This window comes from Coturnix japonica, chromosome 17 (genome assembly GCF_001577835.2).
Source record: "Coturnix japonica isolate 7356 chromosome 17, Coturnix japonica 2.1, whole genome shotgun sequence".
NCBI lineage: Eukaryota > Metazoa > Chordata > Aves > Galliformes > Phasianidae > Coturnix > Coturnix japonica.
The window spans coordinates 4,163,561-4,183,354 of record NC_029532.1 but is presented as its reverse complement, the minus strand read 5'-3'; the positions used below and the strand labels follow the sequence as shown (position 1 = coordinate 4,183,354).

The window sequence follows — 19,794 nt, the reverse complement described above, 5'->3', positions numbered from 1 at the left end:
CTTGTTTGGATAGCTGGCTTAACCTATTTTTTTTTTAAACACAGTACAGATCTCCTTAGAGAAAGGAAATGAAACAGCACGTTCCCCAGCCTGATCCCACTGATTTTAGCTAGCGTGCAAAAATCTGATGTGATTTCTCACCTGCTGATGGGTCCAGACCGTGGGAGGATCACACAGTCAGTCCCACAGATGGCCCTGCAAGACAGAGCAAAGGTTCCCCAAAGGGGCAGCTTCCCCTCCCCAGCCCCCCATGCACCTGGCTGCGTGCTGCCCACCTCCTCCCACTGTAGGGCTCTGCCTCCATAACTCAAAAACCAAACAACAAAAAGACAAGCTGAACTTTGAGGCCAAAAGGAGCCCAAAAGGAAAAGGAGGGGGTTGGTTAGGGAAGGAATCTGAAGTTGCATCACTTGGAAATACCCAAGTGCTTCAGAAATGTACTTACATGTTCGACTTCCTGCTGCCTTTCCAGGAAACCGCTTGGGAACAGCAAAGTGACACCAAAAGGAGCCCAGGGACATTTCCCTGCACCAAGTAAAAACAGCCTTGAGTTCCACACAGACAGGCCCACGTGTAAAATATTCCCCTCCTTGGAGGTAGGTGCTGTGGGGGTTTGGAGCTCCATGCAGACAAGTGGGGTTAGAGAGGTTTGAGATATAAACCAATCCATCACTTTTACCCTTTGGATGGCTTCAAAACCAATCTGTAGACTTTCTCCATGGTATTTCAAACACTCCTAAGGACATGGACTAAAACGAGGTTTCATTTTGTTCAACAGAAGTGACCGTGACGCTTTCACGACAAGGAAAATAAATCGGAAGGGGGGAAAATCTTATTGTTCAATACAAGTTATGTACTTTCAGGAAACCAGGCTGCTTCCCAAGCTGCTTCCATGCACACAGAAGAGCTGCAATCAGCTCTGAGAAAGAATGCTCCTGCCATGCATCTCACAGTGACTGATCTGGGTTTGGCTGGTTAGATGGAGTGGTCTTGGCCCTTCTCACCCAGCCTCAGTGTAACAAAACCTTTTTGGTCCACTCACATGAATGTCAAACAGCCTTTTTTGGCCCCATCCAAACTGGTCTTGAGCACCTCCAGGGACGAGGCAACCACAACCTCTCCATGCAACCTGCTCACCCTCCAAGGTCTCCCTCCTGTGATGTAGAAGGAGAAGGCAGTATCCAAACTACAGACATGATGCTTCAATCCCTAAGACCACTGGATCCATCCAGGACTGGCTCAGCTTGAGTCCTGTGCCCACAGCACCCAGCCCACCCCATCCATCCCCCTCTGATCTGCCCGGTGCTCCTCCTCCCTCCTGCACAAAATGGTGCATGGAGCAGCCAGGCCAGGTGTCTGTGCAGCGTGCCAAGCAGCTCTGCCTCACCTGCAGCAACTTGTTGAGGGGAAGCCGCGTCTGCCCTTTCTTGTCGGGCTTTCATCTGCCTGGGGAGAAAGGAGAAAAGGGAACGGGGAAGGGTAAACACGGCTGAGGCAGCTGCAAGTCCCGGCAGCTGAAGGGTTGAGCAGGTGATTCAGAGCGCGGGGGCCTGCAGACACCCTGCCTGCTGCTCCCAGCAACATCCCACTGCATCAGTGCTGCTCTATAGGGCTGCAGCATGGTCCCAACAGCCCCTCTGCCCAGCTGTGCCACCAGCACAGACACAGAGAGGAGCCCAGTTCAGCCAGTCTCGTATCCATCCATACCTCCATCAGCCTATCCACAACCCAAAATAAAGAACTGTTTTGCCCCTAAAAGGGCCAGACGGGCAGGGACTGCCTCAAAACTAGGCTATGGCTCCAGAGAAGCCATGGGACGTCTCCCCAGGCACTGCTGCCTCTCCCACGCACAATGAGGGGCAGGAACCAGGCCGGCCCCACACGCCATGCTTGCCCCATGCCACCCACACAGCCCCGGCAGCCGCCGGCCCCGCAGGCAGGGCTGGACAGGCAGCCCCAGTGTAAGTAATTATACAGTCATAGAATTGCTTGGATTGGAAGGGAGAACTGCTGGGCTCACACCCACTCTCCATCCATCCATCCTCCTCAGCTGCCACCTGGGGGCACAGGGTTAGTGATGGCAGGGTACTGTTTCATGGCTCTGTGGGAACTTCTTGGTTGCTGGGTGAAGCCAGAACACTGCAAATGCTTTCCCCTGCCTGCCTGCCCCCTCCTCTGCATTCAGAGCATGGCTGTAACCACTGCAGCCCGGTGTCTGCCTGAGCCTCAGCCCCAGGGAGATGGGCAAGCCAGTCCAACCAGGTGAGGAGCCATGCTCAGCTGGGAAGCATGGGGAGACCTGTGCTCCCAGTTACCTCCCAAGCAGGTCAGGACGAGGGCCCTTCATCTCCCAAGCCTTTGGCCTAGTTATTTTCATTCCTGTCCCCACACACCCTGCCTGTAACAGCAGGGATCGAGATGCCTATTACAGCACAAGAGGCACTGCCCTGTCTACCAGGTGTCTAGAGGTGAAGCGGCCAAGTCAGAAAGAAAAGGGCTCTGAGAGGCCAACCTACAAGTGGAGAATGGCTTGGGTTGGAAGGGAACTCAAACATCACCTACTTGCAACCTCTGGCACTGAGTTCGATCCCATAGGCTCAAGGCATATTTCATAGAGTCACTCAAGATGGAAAAGACCCCTCAGATTCCCAAGTCCAACCCCAAACCAGCCCACTGACACGTCCCTCAGTGCCACATCCCCACAGCTCTGGGAGGCCTCCAGAGATGGTGACCCCAGCACTAATAACCAACCTGAATTTGAGTTAGAGGAGATGAGAGGATGGAAGGTCCCAATTGCAGATGAATACACCAGGCTGGGTTTGCACCTACACACGCTGTGCTCAGATCTCAGTGCTGGCGTCCATCATCGGGAGAAGGCTCTGAAGGGCAAAAACTATCCCCAAAAAGTCACATCAATTCCCAGCTGGCACTTCTTGGTGCCCCAAGTGGCACCTGCATGTGGTGAGGACTGAACATGCCTCCAACTTTTAACCTAACCGACAGAAGAGGGATATGTAGGAGCGAAGAGAAAACCTGTGTGTGTAGGAAGGGAAATATCAGAGAATAAAAAGCACCAAAAGAATGAAACAGAGGGGAAAAAAAGGGTTGGGGAAAAGAAAAATGTGGGTAGAAACAGTCAGCTTGGCAGCAGTTATAACTTCCTTACGTTCAGATCCCCGTATCGACGGCTGGAGATGCTACAACAAATGTCACCTTCATGCAAGCACTAGAACTGCAGTTTTCTCATCTATTTTCTTTTCCTCCCCACCCTTTTTGATTCCTTTTTGAAGCCTGTTCAGAGCATAACCTGTTGGGGGCAACCCCGGTACCCAGCACAAGCTGAGCTTTTCTCATTGCGTTCCCTCTCCCCTTCTCTCTTTGTCCTGCTCTGCCACACACCGATCCCTGTCAAGTTTCAGGCTGATCCAGAGGGAGATGCTGGTCCTGCCAGCTCCAGCATCCAACTGCTCTTCCCAGAGCCCAGGAGCTGCAGTAACCATAGAAACTGCATCCAACGCGCAGGCTCCGCTGGGGGGGCACGAAAGGATGCTCATATGAACACAAGGGGCAGGTAGGGAGCAGGCAGGGCTCCACCAAACCACCCCAAACTGGGGTCAGCACAGGGCGGAGGGGGATGCAGCAATGCAGGAGTTGTTTGGCTGCAGGCTGAGCGCTGGCTGGTGGAGCTGACGGTGCATTTTACGGCGCGCGGGGAGAGCGGTGAGGTAATTGGGAGGATTCTGTTGCAAAGCTTTGTCTTGCTCTGCCCTGCGCTTTAGCTGCACAAGAGATGGGTACCCGAGGCTCCCGCTGGCCCGAGAAGTAATCAGGCATTAATCCTTCAGCTCTTTTTGCACCATGAATATAAACAGGCCAAATCCCATCCCTGGCTGTGCTGGCGAGAGTCTTTATGTTGATGGCACTGGCAGCAACACACATACCTCCAAGGGCAAGATTTGGACCGGCACAGGCAGTTAATGAGCTGATCCAAACCTTGCATTAATTCTGCACATCTCCCGACGCAGACGCAGCCCCGTTCAAGCAGCACCATTCAGAACAGGCTCCAACCGAGACCACCTCTATAGGCACCTCACGCTGAGCCCTTAAATCCACACACAGATACAAAAGAAGTGCGAGTTTCGGATGCACTGGGCACAGCAGATGCTTGGTGTCTGCAAGAGCCAGGCAGCACCCACTGCTGTGCCAGGAAAGCAGATCAGAGGGGGCTGAGGAAGGGGAAGCGCTACCTGCAGGCACAGCCCATGGACACAGAGGAGCCTGAGATTAGGAACTAGGATGGCAGCATAGGGAAATAGCAGTTGGGTACAATGGGGACAGCTTGGCAGCTCCACCAGTTTATAGGGTGCAGTGCTTGTCCCCTTCACCTGCTCAACGCTCCAGCACTGAGTCACAGCACTGCTCTCACTGGGGCTCCCAGTCTGCAAGGAAGCATATGGACATACGGGAAGGTGGGGGGATAAAAATACCAATACTTCTGCACCATTTTAGCACAGAAAACAAAACAAAACAAAAATAAGTCTGCACAACTGCCAACCCCTCCCCTTTCATTTCCTGCCCCCAGCCCCACTCCAAGACATAAATACTCCACGCAAACCCCACACGCAAACAAGCTGCGACCTCTGGATAAAGAGGCTCAGCCTCCAAATGGCCGCACTGCTCCTATTTTGGGCTCTGACTCTGCTGAGGTGGAACAAGCACAGCTCAGCTGGCCTCCCCATCCATAGCCCACAGTCAGCCAAGCCCCCAGCTCCAGCCCTCAATGGCCCCATTGTTTGGGGCTGGGAGCTGCTGGTCTGTCCCGTCTGGCTCCCCAACATCCGGCAGGGCATGGGAGGACCAAGAGCCCTACAGCCCCTGAGTGGGAGGGAGAAGAGAGGAGGGAGCTGCCCCAGCAAGGCAGGGCTGGTTGGGATCCCCTCCAGTGAGGCACTTGGAAGCTGAGCCCTTCTCTCTCACTCCAGAGACAGAGCTTAAAATCTCCCCTCTCCCCCAGCAGTCTCACTTTGACTTGCTGAACTGGGGAGCGAACACAATCACTCCCAGCTCCAAAAAAGAGCCAGAGATTGCAGGATACACACAAACCCAACAAGCCACCAGGAACAGATACCAGCCCAGGCTGGCATCCAGATGGACACACTCGAGTGGATCACAGATCACCAGGAGATAGCAGCACCCGGGGAGCACTTGGAGACAGGCCAGCCCTCCCACAGCTCAGCATCCCATCGGCTTGGCTCTGCCAAAAATCAGAGCCCTTGAGATATAATGCTGAGTTGCTCCATCACCCCCTGCCCAGGCTCTGCTTGTGATCCATTTTGTTCCTGCTGCCATCACTGCATCATCCCACTAGGGCCACTCTGACCAATTGCCCAGAGAGGTGATGGGTGATGGCTGCAGGCACCTGAGGGCAGAGCTGGACAGGGCTCTGAGCACCTGGTGGAGCTATGGGTACCCCTGTTCATTGCAGGGAGTTGGACCAGTCAGCATTTAAGGGTCCCTTCCCACTGAAATGACTCTGTGATCCTATGATTTAGCCACAGCAGTTGGGGTAATTCCCTGCCAACATCCACCACATCCAACCAGCCCCATGCAGCGGTGCCACCATGTACTGCTTGACCTGGCGAGTGACGCTTAGCGATACGAGACATGCTTGCTTTTTGCACAGCTCATTTCTCTCTCCTGCATGAGAATAGCTTTGCTGGCAGCGCTGGGAGCCCACGCTCAGTAACAGCTTGTTGGAGCACAGAAGTAGCAGGGCAGCCCGGTGTGGATGAGCCCTGCTCTGCTTCCTGCTGTAGACTACACCGTTGGTGTTTAAGCAGTGCTTGTCCTGGTGTGAGGCTGGGCAGCCCCGAGCAGAGAGCAATAATGCAGAGTCCTCAGGTTTTTTTGGATTTTCTCTCCAACATGTGCACACAGGCACCGATGGGGGCGGGGAGGCCGAGGCTGTGCTGATTTATTGGAGGAAATACAACTTTAAACCCATTCCCCCCTCCCATTAACTCTGCAGCTTTTCAGACGCAGCATTAGCAGCTCTCGTGCTATCCACAGATTGTCGGCTGCTCCTTGATCCCAAAGGAAGGACACAACCAAGCCATCCCCAGGTCCAACTACAGCTGTTAGGCAGCTCCCAAAAAAGGGAGCACATTCCTCTGCCTGGACCAGACTCCATGGAGCAAAACCCATTGGCACAACACAGCGAGGGTCACACACGCAGCCCTCAGCCTCTTACCATGCTCTCCTTGCACTCCCTCAACGCCTGCTCTCCACTTTCTAAGTATCTCTTCAATGGATGAAAAAAAAGCCAAGCAAAAACCTAACTGGACTTTCTCCTTTGGAGTCTTTCCTTGTAGGACTTCTCTTCTGTTGACCCAACACCTCCCTGTGCCACACATGCATCTTCACTTAGCAATTGGTTCTTCCCCTTGTCTTGATCTCCTGTATCTTTTAGTCTGTTCACAGAGGAGGATCCAGCAGTTCAAGTCCTGGAAGAGCCCTGTGATGGGCTGTGCAAGCTCAGGCGATGCTTTGGTGAAGCAGGGTTTGTGGGTGTTCACCCCCATGTTCTGCAGCAGAAAACCCTCTGGTTGCCCTCAGCACTGTCAGCCCCAGCTCTGGGTGGCTGGGACATCCCAGATGTCATAACCAAGCATCCAGAGCTTTAGCAGCAGAGAGCTGGTACCATTTACATGCCTTCTCCAAGTGGTTTCAGCCTGAAAGCAATGCCACATCCAGCAGTGAGAGCCCTGTGCCAGATCCCTGTTCCGATAGCTCCAGAAGATGACTCACCAAAGAAGTATTCAACCCAGGATCTCCCCATCCAAAGGGAATACCCAGCGATCTGATCTCTCCAGCATTATATTTTACTCAGCGCTTAACACTGGCAAAACACTCGATAGGGCCCACGGGGATTTCTCTATCTGCAAATCCACTGCCTCTTCTCTCCATTCCTCTCCAAGTTTTCATTGTTGCTTTGGATTTGACTTCAGTCAGCTTTCTTTTAAAGGTATGAGGCTGATACGTATCTCCATAGAACTTCTAAACCTACTGACCCACTTCCAGCCAAGTTTATGGGGGCAGGTGGAGACACTGGAGATAACATTCCTGCAGCCACAGAGCGCGGCGGTGCACAGGGCTGGGTGCTCTCTGCTTACACATCACGTGCAGACGCTGCCATTTTCCCCAGCCACAGGGAAACAAAGCAAAACAAGCTCAGAACGGGAGCTTATGGTTTAAAACCCAACTGGTAGACAAGGAAAGCAGAGCACTCCTGGTGTGACAGCAGTCCCTGCAGACACACACTGTGCCTCACCACCGAGTGCTCTCCCAAATGAACCAAAAGGACCACAGTGCTAATGAGCCCCAGGTAAAGAGCAGGAGAGACCAAGGATGCTGCAAACATCTTGTGCTCCTGCAGGAGCAGGGTAACGTCCCTCCGGGATGGCTGGGAAAGCGACCGTGGCCCACACTGCAGAACAGGGCTCCTGCCAACACAGCAGGGTTTGGGATTAGAAAGCTCGAGGCAGCGATCCCCCAGACAGAACCTGGGGCTGCAGCATCCCTGAGGAGCACCAGCACACCCCTCCCTTCACAGCACGCCTCTTGCTGTGCCCAATCTCCCCGTTTAAAAGACGGCAGAAACAATTTCAGGTGCCTGATTGCTACACCGAAGGCTGCAAAGAAAAAAATAATCATCTTTCCTTGCAGAACGCCTGGAGAAGCCCTGAAACACGAGATTAAGGATTCAACATCACCCCATCAATTCCTCTCCCTCGGCAGCTCCTCCAGCCACCCTCCTGTGCAGGAACAAGGTGGGAAAGGACACATCCCAGCCTGGAGGTGACCCACACGGCACACCAGACATGAAACCACTTTGCACTGCCCTGCTGCAGGATGTCCCATTCCATTAGGGACAGTTCAGTGTGCCCACTCACCCCACTGGCCACCTGATTTGCACTGCCTGCCCTGACACAGCAATGGGAGTCTATGCCAGAAGCACCACACTATGATCTGATCAGCCTATTTGATATGGCAGTGCCTGGTTCAATGCCCATTGAAATCAAAGGCCCTTTGATCTCATCAGGCACCAAATCTCAGCCCCTCTCCCTCCAGCCGAGCACAACCATCCTGTTATCACCAGGCATTCCAGCAGCTTGGGCCACCACTACATAAACAAAGGGTGTAATGCTGGGTTTAACCAATGCACCAGCATGGCTTTTTCTTAAGAGTTGTGAATGTCTTTGGAATTCCATTGCAGAAGGAGTTCAGTGCTATTCAGAGCTTCAGGAACCACTCATAAATGCAGATCTCAAAGTGCTACAGAGACAGCAATGCACTGCACTGCAGGTCTCCCTGGAGAGGTGGAGTGGGGCTTCCTACAAAGTGAAAGTATAGGGAGAATACTTTGGGTCTATCCCAGAAAGTTACAGCATCCAGTCATCATCATGCTCTCATAGAGGATGCAAACAAGAACTACCTTGAGGAGGAGAGCAGGAATCCAACCTGCTGCATCCAGGCTGCAATCTGAGGGACTATTTACTTTTCTTTTGCTTGTTCAGGAGCAGAGCCACCTGTGTTAGCAGACACATCAGTGCTTGGCTCTGTGGGACCAAAGGCTGAAAGGCTGTGCAGGAAGGAAAGCATGAACCAGAGATTGCTCTGTGCCATGCATATAGCTCAGGATCATTGCTGGGAGCCTGATGTATCATGGAGAGAAAGGGGACGTGGGATCCCAAACTCACAGTCCTCATAGAGATGTGTGAGAGGCAGCAGGAAGACATCCACCAGGATGGGCTCATCTCCAGCTTTGGGGTCTGCTTGATCCCAGGAACCCCATAGGGTCAATAGAAGTCGCTTCCCATTCCAATCTGCTGTGAGAAAGAAAATCCCATCAACAAATAAAGAAATGCATAAAACAAAGCACCGAGGCTGGCAGAAAGGAGAAGAGCCCCTTGCCAAGCACACTCAGCACGTCTCACCGGACGGTAGTGTGGAGCAGCAGCAGGAACAGCAAACAGAGGACTCTGCAGCAACAGCACCAGGAGCCACAGGGCGGGTGGTTTATAGGCCAAAAAGTGTCTTTATAAAACCGGATCTTTAAATATTTGCTCCGACATGGCTTCCAAGTCCCATCTGCTGCAGCAGTTAAGCTCTTGCAGGCCTTGCACGTGGCGGTGCCTGTGTGCAGTGTGTCCCTGCTCCAAAGGCAATGCTGATGTTCTCATTCAAACCTGAGGAGCAGAAGAAACAGGTTATTCCTTTCCCACTTCTCAAAGGGGAGCGATATAGCAAGATAGTTAAATGACAGAATCTGTTCCTTTTGGTGACACTGGACACAGTAGTGTCTAAACAAGCAGTGAGAAGTGGGGCTTAAGGAGCCCACATCAGAGGGACAGAAGGACATGCACACCAAATAAGCTCACGTCTTGCATAGCTCTGAACAGGAAAGATCTCGAGGTTCTGAATGAGGCCCTTCAGAGCCCCTTCCAAGCCCACTGGTCTGTTCCTTTCAGCAGCTCCAGACTTGCAAACCATGCGTCACCATGCAAGGAGAGCACACAATGCAACAGAAGAGCTCCTGCATCAGCCATTGCTGCTGACTCCTTAGCACGGGCTTTTTAATGGGATTTGCTGCAAACTCCCTCAGTGTTTTTGCACAATCAGCAGCCTCCAGCTCCACACAGCCCCAGATGCTCCACTCCCTCCTCCAGGGGGTTCTAGAGGGTCCTGTGATGACTCTCTGCACAGCCTCCATCCCCATCTCCTGAAGGCTCTTTGCCCCATTCAGGGGCAGACCCTCCCAGGAACAACCCAGCACCATGCAGGGAGCAAAGGAGTGCTATTCAGGCACAGTCTCCAGCCTCTCCAATGCTCTGACACTGCCCACACCCCACCTTTTTCACCAACTCAAGTCACAATGTGCCCGATCCTCTAGGAGAAGCACCCAGCCGCATTTAGCTGGGTACCCATCCACAACACCCCTGCTTCCCAACAACAGCCTCTCTGCAGCCGAGGGGTGTGGGCTGTGCCCCCCAGCACCTTCCCCCAGCCACTCCAGGGCCAAAAAGGTTCATTTGCTTTCAAAGAGCCTGAAGGTGCCTCTGCAGCACGACAAACTGCAGAAGCAGCAGCCAGGCTGCTTCATTTGCTGCTCCTCTCCTCCCCTATAGCTCCCCAGCAAAGCACAAGATCCTTCTGCTTTGCACCCGGTGCTGCCGAGCAGCCTCTATCTCCCCAGTTGGAAGAAAACTGCTGCTTCTCCCCTCCCGTTGCGCTGCATCTGCTGAGCAGCTCGGGAGCAGCCTGCATGAAAGGTACTGACAAAATAAAGTTGGATTGTACTGCATTATTGAAAAAGTGACCTCCAGTGGTCAATAAAGCCTTTGCCCACCGTTTCCAGGCAGCGGTGCCTGTTGTCAGGCTCTGCCTCTGTTCAGCAGGACGGCGTTCAGTCTCTCCTGGTCCCAACTACTCCCACGAGTGGCTCGTTAAAACTCAGAGTCTGCACTTTGGTAACGAGGAGCTCAAAGCACTTTAATGCACGGATGCAATCATGAATGCAAACAGGCTGCAGGCAAGAGAGCAGCATAACAGCAGTCTGTTCCCCCATCGCCATCCTCGCAGCTACTGGCTCTAGGCAGAAGCACGGGTCTGATAAGAGAAGTTGGCAGAAGGTGCTGTTCTAGGATGAGGGCTTTTTCAGTTTCACTGCAAACCCTCATCCATGGGGAGAGGGAGAGTGGATTTGAGGGACACATTCCTGCATCATAGCAGCACCGGAGCAGGTAGCACACAGGTTCCCTTTGAAGATGCCCTGCTCTGCATCACTGTGATCCCACCCCTTTCACATTGGGATTCTGTGAACAATTGCACAAACAGCTTCCTCCTACTCTCCCCCCACCCCAGCTGTAGGAGGCAGATCTGCCCCAGCCACATGAGGCACCACAGGAGCAGGTTAACCCCAGAGTGGAGCAGGTGCACCATCTCCCCACCTTCCCCTCCCTTCACATGGCTGGGGGCTCTGGGTGAGTTTTTCTGCTTGGTGGGATTAGCTTCAGGTAGAACCCAGCTGCAATAAGCTGAGCTCCTTGGGACATTAGGAGAGGATAACCCTCAGGGAAGGGGGAAGGCCCTAAAGGCTTCTAAGGATCCCCCTTGCTTGCTAATGCTGCCATGGTGAAGGCTGCCTCCATCCCTTCTGCTTTGTGCAACCAGCCGTTCCATGTCCTGCACCATCTCAAGACCAGTGCTGCTTTGGAATGCTGTCCCACCTCATCCAGGATCCAGGCAGAAGTGAGGAACAGCCTCAACACCTCCATGAGCCAGGCCAGAGTGGGAAGAGCTCCCACAGCTTGGCAGATGCTCACAGTGTGAGCTGGAGCCTCTGCAGCATCACCTCCCCTTCCCACCAGGGAAATCTGCACAGGACAGATAACAAGCTCCACAGACACATTACAGAGGGGGTCACCAGCCAGTGGGGTCTGGGAAACACAGGCAATGAGGTGGGGGAAAAAGCACTAATTAACCATCTCCTTCCCCATGGGGATTGGTGTAGGCAGCATGAAAGATTAAAGGTCTCAAGGATGCAAGAGGAGCTGGAGGGGAAGAACCTCCTCCTGTGCATGGGCACAGATAGGCACACCACAAAGCTCATAGGTACAGCCAAGAGCAGGGCGTCAGCTGTGGATATCATGCACAGGGAGAAGAGATAACCAACAAAATGGTGCTCTCCTAAATTCAGCATCCACCACGAGCATCATCCCCAACCCTTCACCCTCAAACACACCCCAGATCTGTGCAAGGCTCATTGCCATCAATGCCTGCCCTTTCCATCTCAACCTATTTGCCAAACTCTCTCTTATGCCACATGCCAGCAGCACAGACCAGGCTCCACTCCCAACCCAAAGCAACGCACCCAAAGCACAGGGACAGCAGTTGCCTACACAGACCCTGCAGAGCAGCCCACCATTGCATGCAGATGCACAAAGCACCGGTGGGTACAAGAGCAAGACCCAGCATAATTATTGCACCCTGTTGGTAGAACAGCCACATCCCTCCCTGCATTACTCCAAGGTTCACAGCTCTGGGATCAAGAGGAAGGGCAAAGCTCATCGTCCCCCTCGTGTAGGCACTTACCGGTGCCTGGAAGGTGGCATTGCTCATGGAGGATGGCAGCTCGGAGCTCTCCAACCCTCAGCATCTGGCACCGCTGCAGTACCAAGGGCAGCGCCGGGCTGTAGATCTGCTCTGCAAAAGGATGCACATTATTCCCCAAAGAGAAGTGAATTGTGACATTTAGAGGGGCAAAAACACGAGGCCAACCCTCCCTTTGCCTGCAACAAAACGGCATGGACTCATGGTGGCTACACATGGCCAGAAAGAAGGCGAGGTGAGGACAAACCACATCTGGCACCGCTGCAGTGGGTGGTGGCCCAACAACTTGTGCTCCTGAGGACAAGGACCCTTCTCCTGGTGGGGTCACTCATGGTGAGGGCAGCAATGCAGGGCTGCCTGCTCCAATGGGATGGGATAAAGGAAGGCACCAGGGGTTGGGATTTTGCTTTGAGCACCTTGTTGCAGCAGCAAAGAACAAACAGACCAAGCAGATTCCCCACTGCTGGGAGGACTCGTCTGGGCTGTGTTCAGTCACACAAAAAGCCCATTGCTCTCCAGAGGTGAGGATATGCCTTACTTGAAAACAGGAACAGAATCATGATTTGGGGGTGACTGAGGCAAGCAGCTTCACCTGTCCATCTCTTTGACTTCAAACCTACAGCATCACATCCAACCTCATGCCCACTGCTCCAGCCACGGCACATTGGGTCTGTCAGGTGAATCTGGGCCCAAGTTACAGCTCTGCAGCTTTAGAAGTTTTAAATAACAATAAGTCACAGCCCTGCATCTCAGACCAAACTCCATCCCGAATCGCCCGAGCCTCAGCCAGGAGCACAAAACCAGACAGGCAGGACCAGAATATGTTCCCATCCTACCTCTGCAGCAGAGCCCCAGCTCCACGCCTGCCCCTGGGGTGCCGTCTGGCAGGCAGAACAAGGCTTTGGAGGCAGCTTTAATTCTGAACCCTGCCATCAGTGGCAGATCCTGGCTCTCAATTCACCCAAGTTAGGCCCTTTCCTGGGGGCTGCAGCTTGCAAAGGGCAAGAGAAAGGGACACAATCAGGGGCCGTGCAAAGGAAACAGGAGCAAGCTGCAATAGTTGCTCCCTTTCCTGTGCTTCCCTTTTGTCTCTGCAAACCCTCTCAGCTTCACTGGTGAGCAAGGCTTGACCAAAAAGCTGGTTGCAGCCAGCAGTAGGGCTGTACCTGCACGTGTTGGTGAGTCAGAGCCGGCTGGAGACACGCACTGAGCACTCCCTTTCCAACTTCTGCCTCCTTGAAATGCCCTCACCATCAGTTCCTGCTCTTTTTTTTTTTGCCTTCAGTTCTAATGGGTGGGGGAAGTCAGGCTTCAGAAGGGAAGCAAGTCATCTTCCCATTGCATTTGTGCCCGAGGTGCAGCACCCTGTGCCAGGTACTCACCAAGGGCACAGCAATGTGCCTGGTAGCAGCACTGGGGCACAAAGCAGCCCTGCAACCTGCCCCCTGTGAGACATCTCAAGGGCAATGCATGCCCATAGGATGCCTCATATGGATTCTGCTTTGTGCATTTGAATTTCACTCTTGTTCCAGGCACCAAGAAGCAGGACGCAGATCAGCACAGGGGCACAAGATGTTCTCTTCATTGCACAACCAAAACCCAGGCTGGGCTGCAACACATGGAGGCAGCTCATCCTCTTCAAGGCCTTTGGTGAGGAGGAACACCTGGACCAACGCCGCACCAAACCTGCTGTGCCATGCAGAACCCCAGAGCTCCCTGCACATCTCTGAGCCAACGCCTCCAGCAGCAGCCTCCCCATGAACCACAGCCACCTCCTTCACAGCTTCCCAGGTAACAGAGCAGGGCAGGCTGGACCTGGTGCTTTCATAACAAACCTGTTTTCTTTCTGTCAGCCACCTGCAACAAAGAAAACCAGGCTCACAGGCAGCCAAAGGAGATGTAGTACCTATTTGATTTTCTATTGTATTCCTGAATAGTAAGTTCAAGCCTATTCACAGCTGATTTGGTTCTGTTTTCGGTGCCATTTGAGACCCTCGTGCTTCACAGGGAGATGAGCAGAATGAAGAGCAAGGACAGTCACAGGGAGCCCAGAAACCCCACATGGTGAGGAGCACAGAGGCTCGGAACAGGAGAGCCCACACTCACGAGCTCACCCCAGGAGCCCACATTTAGAGATGGGAAACAGATTCACTCCCTGCCAGGAGCAGAGGGAAACATCAAGGATAAGCAGGCAGTATTTTGCTGATGGGGGCTGAGTGTGGAAGGCTGAGCTGAAGCTCCCTACCCAGAAGACAGGGCACAGATGACTTACACACACACACACACACCATGGTCCTGCTGGGTTGCAGTCCTGCTCTCCCTGCTGGACACCTGGCACTGCCTGGGGAAGGGCTCCTTCCCCACCTGTTTAGGAGTTCATGCAGACCCTCAAGCATTCATATGTAGCATAGGACAAGATACTGGGACACAGCAGGCACCAGACTGCTACAAGCTTCAAATAGTGGCTCCAAATACAGCAGTTTGGAGGACATGTCCAGTGTAGATGCTCTTGAGGTTCCTCCCCAGCAGCCCTCAGAGCCAGCAGGGCACAGAGAAACAAGGAGCCACACTTTCCCAACAATAGCAGCCGGGCTACAGCAGACACCCAAGCAGTTTAACTTGGAGACAAGACCTATTTGATTGCATTTTCCCTCTGCTCTCCCTCCAGGTAGGCAGAGGCCCCATGGCATCCCAGTGTACTGATGTGAAAAGGATGCTCTGAGCAACATCTGCTTGCAATGGAATAAGGAGGGACAAATCTGAATCACAAGGAGCAGGACCAACACACTGGGAGCTGCATGGGGAGCTCTAGAGAAGCACTGTCCTTGCACCCAAGTGGCAGAATGGCAGTATCCACTCTTCACTTTCCCCTGTGAACCTTTGCAGAGGAGGGGCAGGGCAGGAGGCCCCCAGCAAACCATTCAGCCCCATCACCTTTCTGCAGGGTTTTCCACTGCAGGATGAGGGCAGGAGGCCAGAGGAAAAAGGGGCTGCCATTCTCCCAGCCTGTGAGCCAAGGGGATGCACGTGACTCGGTGCTGGCTTGGATTTCCAAGCCCTGCCACGGCACCAGCTGCTCCTGCCCGTCCCTCTCCCCAGAGAGGCCCACAGATGGGGTGGCTGAGGTGGCCACAGCCAGGTGAATCCCACAGACCTGGCCAGCAGCCCTTTCTCTGCAGCCACTTCACAGTGATGCTGGCCAGGTGGGTGCTGGAGCAGCCCCATGTGCTCTGGTCAATGCATGGTCCACCTCTGCTGGCAACAGGGATGTGAGCACTGCACCGGGCAGAGACTTGCCCTGGTAGAAACTAGATCTGAGCTGTTCCAGAACCAAAAATAACCTGCCAGCTGCCCAGGAAGGAAGGAGAGCCAAATGCACACAGATCACACACGTCAGGAGGAGAGTCATCTGCACCCATCTTCAGGGATAACGGGGGGAGCACAGTTCTTGGTGCAGTTCAACAGAGAATCTGCTCTTCTCCATTGAGTCACACCAAGAACTGTGCGGAACAGCCTGCAGGGTTTTATGGGCAGCAAAGCAGCAGACGGCTGATACCCCCAGGGCCCTGTTCTCCATCTGGGGAAGAGCTGCCATGCCTCAGAGCTGCAGACACCCCGGTACAGCTGTGCCAAACAGCAGAGACCACTGCTCCATCCCTGCTCTCCTCTCCTCCCCCAAGAGGCAGCAGCCGGGAGCCCACAGAACCACACAGGAGCAGCAATTACCACGAAATGCCTTGATCCTCATGCTCTTAGAATACAGCTTCTTATCCTTTGGGTTCCCACCCAGGGAATGTGAGAGATGGGGGCACAGCATCCAGAGCTGCCTCAGGCATGAGTCCCACAGACAGCAACCCTTTGGGCAGGCAGAAAGTCACCACATCTCGCACGCAAACCCACTAACAAAGGACATTCAGCCACCAAAAACCTTCACTGTCCACACTAGAGAGGCACAGTCCCTTCTCCAGTACATCCTGGTGCTCTGCCACTCAAAGATGCTTTCCCTAAGAGAAGTACCCAAGCAAGTTTACATCAGCCCCCATGGTCACATGTTGCTCACTAATAAGGGTGTAGAGTTAGGCTCAACTACAGAAGCATCCTGCATCAACCCACACTTCAGGCAGCATTTTCTCCTGACCTTTCCCAAGTTTTCCACTTTTTCTGCCTCTTCTTGCCAGCAAGACACCAGCAACACCCTGTGTATCAGGACTCATCCTCTCAGAGCAGGTCACCTGTCCTGTAAGCCAGGCACTCAGAATCCCAGCTCCACCAGCACACCAAAAGCACCAGCATTGCTCATCCCCAAATACCACTGCTGCAGCCAAGGGAGGGCACTCACAGTGCACACCTTATGGAAAAGCTCTATAAAACGGTGCTGAGACCTCAGCAGGCACAATCTGTGCTCAGAGCAGAGCTGCAGAGGAGCTGGCTTTGGATGCAGCCCTCCATCCCCTCCAAATTAGTGCACAACCAATTTGCTTTTCCCTGCACAATCAATCAGCACTAGGAACAAAACCTCAACTCTATTCTGCAATGTGAGCCCCTCAATGCACCCACCCAGAGCTGAGGCCCTGCTGTCCTGAGCTCAGCATCCCAAAGGGCTGCGCTGCTGCTCAGACACACAAAGCGAGCAGGAGCTCCACACCAACTAAAAGCCTTTCATTTCATTTTGCTTGCTCTCTCATTTCAAGCTAGCCACCAATACCTCGGGAAACCCAAGCTAAAGAGACTTAGGATTTCTTTTTGAGAGCTTAACATCCATTATGCTCTTCAAAAATTTATGCCCTTAAGCATCTCCACGGTGGCTGCTGAACACCCATTAAAAAACTCCATCCATTGCTTCATCCTGACAAGTCTCACCTTCGAGATACACCCATAAGGACCTGGCAACCAGCTCAGCTCAAGCCCTGGGCTCCTCAGACCTGACTGTAGCACAAACTGCCCTGGAAAAGATGATGTCTCCATATGAGAGTGGGACACCAGAGGTGAGGCTGTGTCCAGAAGCAGCCACCATGTGCTGGCTCTGCAGCATACAGCTGAGGCAGGACAGCTTGATGGAAATGCAATTAACTTCTGTGCTGAGGGAGATAAGAGAAGATTCGAGGTTCCTATGGATGCGGTTGCTTGGCTCTTAGCTCCTCTAGCAATGCTGGCCTGGTGATGTTATCCATACTGCATTTCTGCCTTTGGCAGAGCAAGACAAGTTCCTTCCAGCCATGGGAATGCCCGTGTGAGTGGGACATTCCCAAAGCAGCACCACACTGGGAGCTGATTGCACACAGCTCCATCTCCAGGACCCCACACCTACCACTGCTGCATTGCACCCATTGAACTTCTGCTCCAGCATCAGAGCAGGAAGGATGCAGGCTCTGGTGGGGAGCAGTGCTGTCAGAAGCAATCGGCCCAGGGAATGCAGTGGGGTGCACACCTCAGCACAGGGCTCCTTCAAGGCATCTGCTGCAATGCAACCATCATTACAAATTAGGCAGCTGGTACAAGGCACCCAAACAGCAGGCAAGGGTTGGAAAGCAAAAAGGAACTGGCAACAGTGCTAGATATGTGCCTGCAGGGGAGCTTTCTTCATCCCTCCCCACCAGATATCACCACCACCAGGTCCCTGGGCAGCCCACCTTCCCCCTAAATGCAGTGTTGGGGCTCAGAGCTTTACAGGCAGGTTCCCACCAGGCTCAGCACACACATGCAGGAGCCCTATTCAAGACAGCAAGCATCAGCACATCACAGTACCAAGGAGAGCACGGGCAGCGAGTGATGGGACCGAGGTGATGCAGCACGGGCTGAGCTGTGCCACACAGCACACACAGCTTCATGCAGCCCTGATATGAGCCTGAACCCCCTGCAAGCTGAAGCCTGGTCCCAGATTGGATTGGATGTGCCCTATGTTGCCTCCAACACCTGCAGGCAGAAAAGGGGGAAAAGGACCTAATTCAGCCCCTCGGTGGGTGAACAGCCAACCAGCACCCAGGGGAGCAAGGCGGGGGTAACAGCATCAGGCTCAGCACTGCCACCCAAAGCTTCTGCTTGCCTTCAGGCTCACGGGTGAACTGCAGCACGCAGCCACGGGCAACACGGGCAGGCCCGGACCGTCTGCCCCACAGCATCACCCAGCACCAACCGGCTCAGCCGCCAGCACCAAGCCCTCCCCGCCGGTTGCATTTTGGTGGTTATTCCTGCTTTTCCAGTCAGTGAGGCCCCAGCAGCCCCTCTCCAGCATGCATGGCTGCAGAGGGATTTCATCCAGTAGGGTGCAGAGGAAAGGAAAGAGCAGCAGGAACAGGAACAGCCTTTGGAGGCTTGACCCTGGGAGCACCAACACTCAGCTGTATCCAGGGCACGGCCGAGGGATGCTCCGGCAGGGATACAGGAACGGCGGAGCAGCGAAGCCATTGCCAGCTGCCAGCGCCCAGGCACCGAAGGAGTTACCGAGCTCGTTAATCCCAAAGGCCACGCGAGCGATTTTTATCTTTAAAAAGCCCACAGCCCGGGTTGAGCGGCTCCGCTAGGGAGCTCGCTCGGGCACAGCCACTGCTCCTTTAAGGTATTTAACAACAAAGTGGGTGAAGACGCTGGCTCCTCCCAGAGCCCGCACATCCCCTCCGGGTCCCCCCGCCCCAGCCACGAGTGACAGCGGGGACCCCGCCGTCCCCAGACTACGAGTCCCGGCATCCCCCAGCGCATCGCTCCCTGCCACGGACTGTTGTGCATCTGGCTCCGGCCAGGGCAAGGCCACGCTCCTACCCGGCAGAAAGGGCTCCGCAGGGGGAAAGCTGCCATTACATCGCAGCTATTCACCGCTTCGGAGCAGCGCCGGCTGTGCGTCCTTCAGGTCACTTTTAAAGAGGAGAGGGACCGCACCATAGCCAGGTCCAGGAGCCCATGAGGATTCCATCCCGGCACCCAGACTGAGCTGCAGCTCCAACTTTAATGTGATTTTTGCTCAACCCAGCTGCCCCGAATGCTCTCCGTGCTGGCTGGGCAAGCAGGGGAACAGGAAAGGACCAGCTGTGCTGGATGCTCTCGCACTGCCTGCACAGTGGGACAGGCAGGTTGGCACCTTTAAGCCACCAGGACAGGGTGGGTGTGGAACTGCAGGAGCTGACCCTCATTCATGCTGGAGGCTTCGCAGTTAGAGCACAGTCCAACACAGCTGCTGCTAGAGCTGGAACGTGGGCTCAGACCGAGCCCAGGGACCAACCCTCAGCAATTAAACAAGGTCACTATCAGGTACCACAGCCCAGCAGAGAGCCCAGGGACACCTCATTCCGCATGGAAGAGATGCTCTGGGGTGGCAGCAGCGGCGAGTTCCCAAAGCAGCTCTGGGAAGCCAAGGGTACATGGTCCATCACCACCAGTTGCCTACAGAGCCCCCAGCACAGACCAGCTCTCTCCAAGGAACTGGTGGAGATATCCACAGCCTCCAGCAGAACCCACAGCAGGGACCTGCTCCCACTTGAAGCAGAAAAATTGGAGGGATCTTCTCTTGCATTTTCCCTGGGACAATCCACCTACAAACCAAACACCAGCATAGGGAGGGAGCCCGACACACAGCCAAACCAGGGGCCAGAGACACCTTTCCCAGGCAGAAAGAAAGCCCTGGGTCTATGA

General features: G+C 54.1%; 1 long non-coding RNA gene across 11 annotated transcripts in view; it reads right to left on the bottom strand.

Moving 5' to 3' along the window:
- The window catches only part of LOC107321918, a 20,578-nt gene extending 1,868 nt beyond the window's left edge, over positions 1-18,710 (bottom strand). For 3 of the 11 annotated variants that reach the window (XR_004309135.1, XR_004309139.1, XR_004309140.1), the window contains exons 1-3: positions 12,154-18,710; positions 8,997-9,248; positions 142-8,885 (exon numbers count right to left, since the gene is read on the bottom strand). This is a non-coding gene — a long non-coding RNA (uncharacterized LOC107321918). Of the gene's footprint in view, positions 1-141; positions 8,889-8,996; positions 9,249-12,153 lie in introns of all 11 variants that reach the window. The other 8 variants (XR_004309136.1, XR_004309142.1, XR_004309143.1 and 5 more) reach the window with 7 other exon arrangements.
- Positions 18,711-19,794: the final 1,084 nt, after the last annotated feature.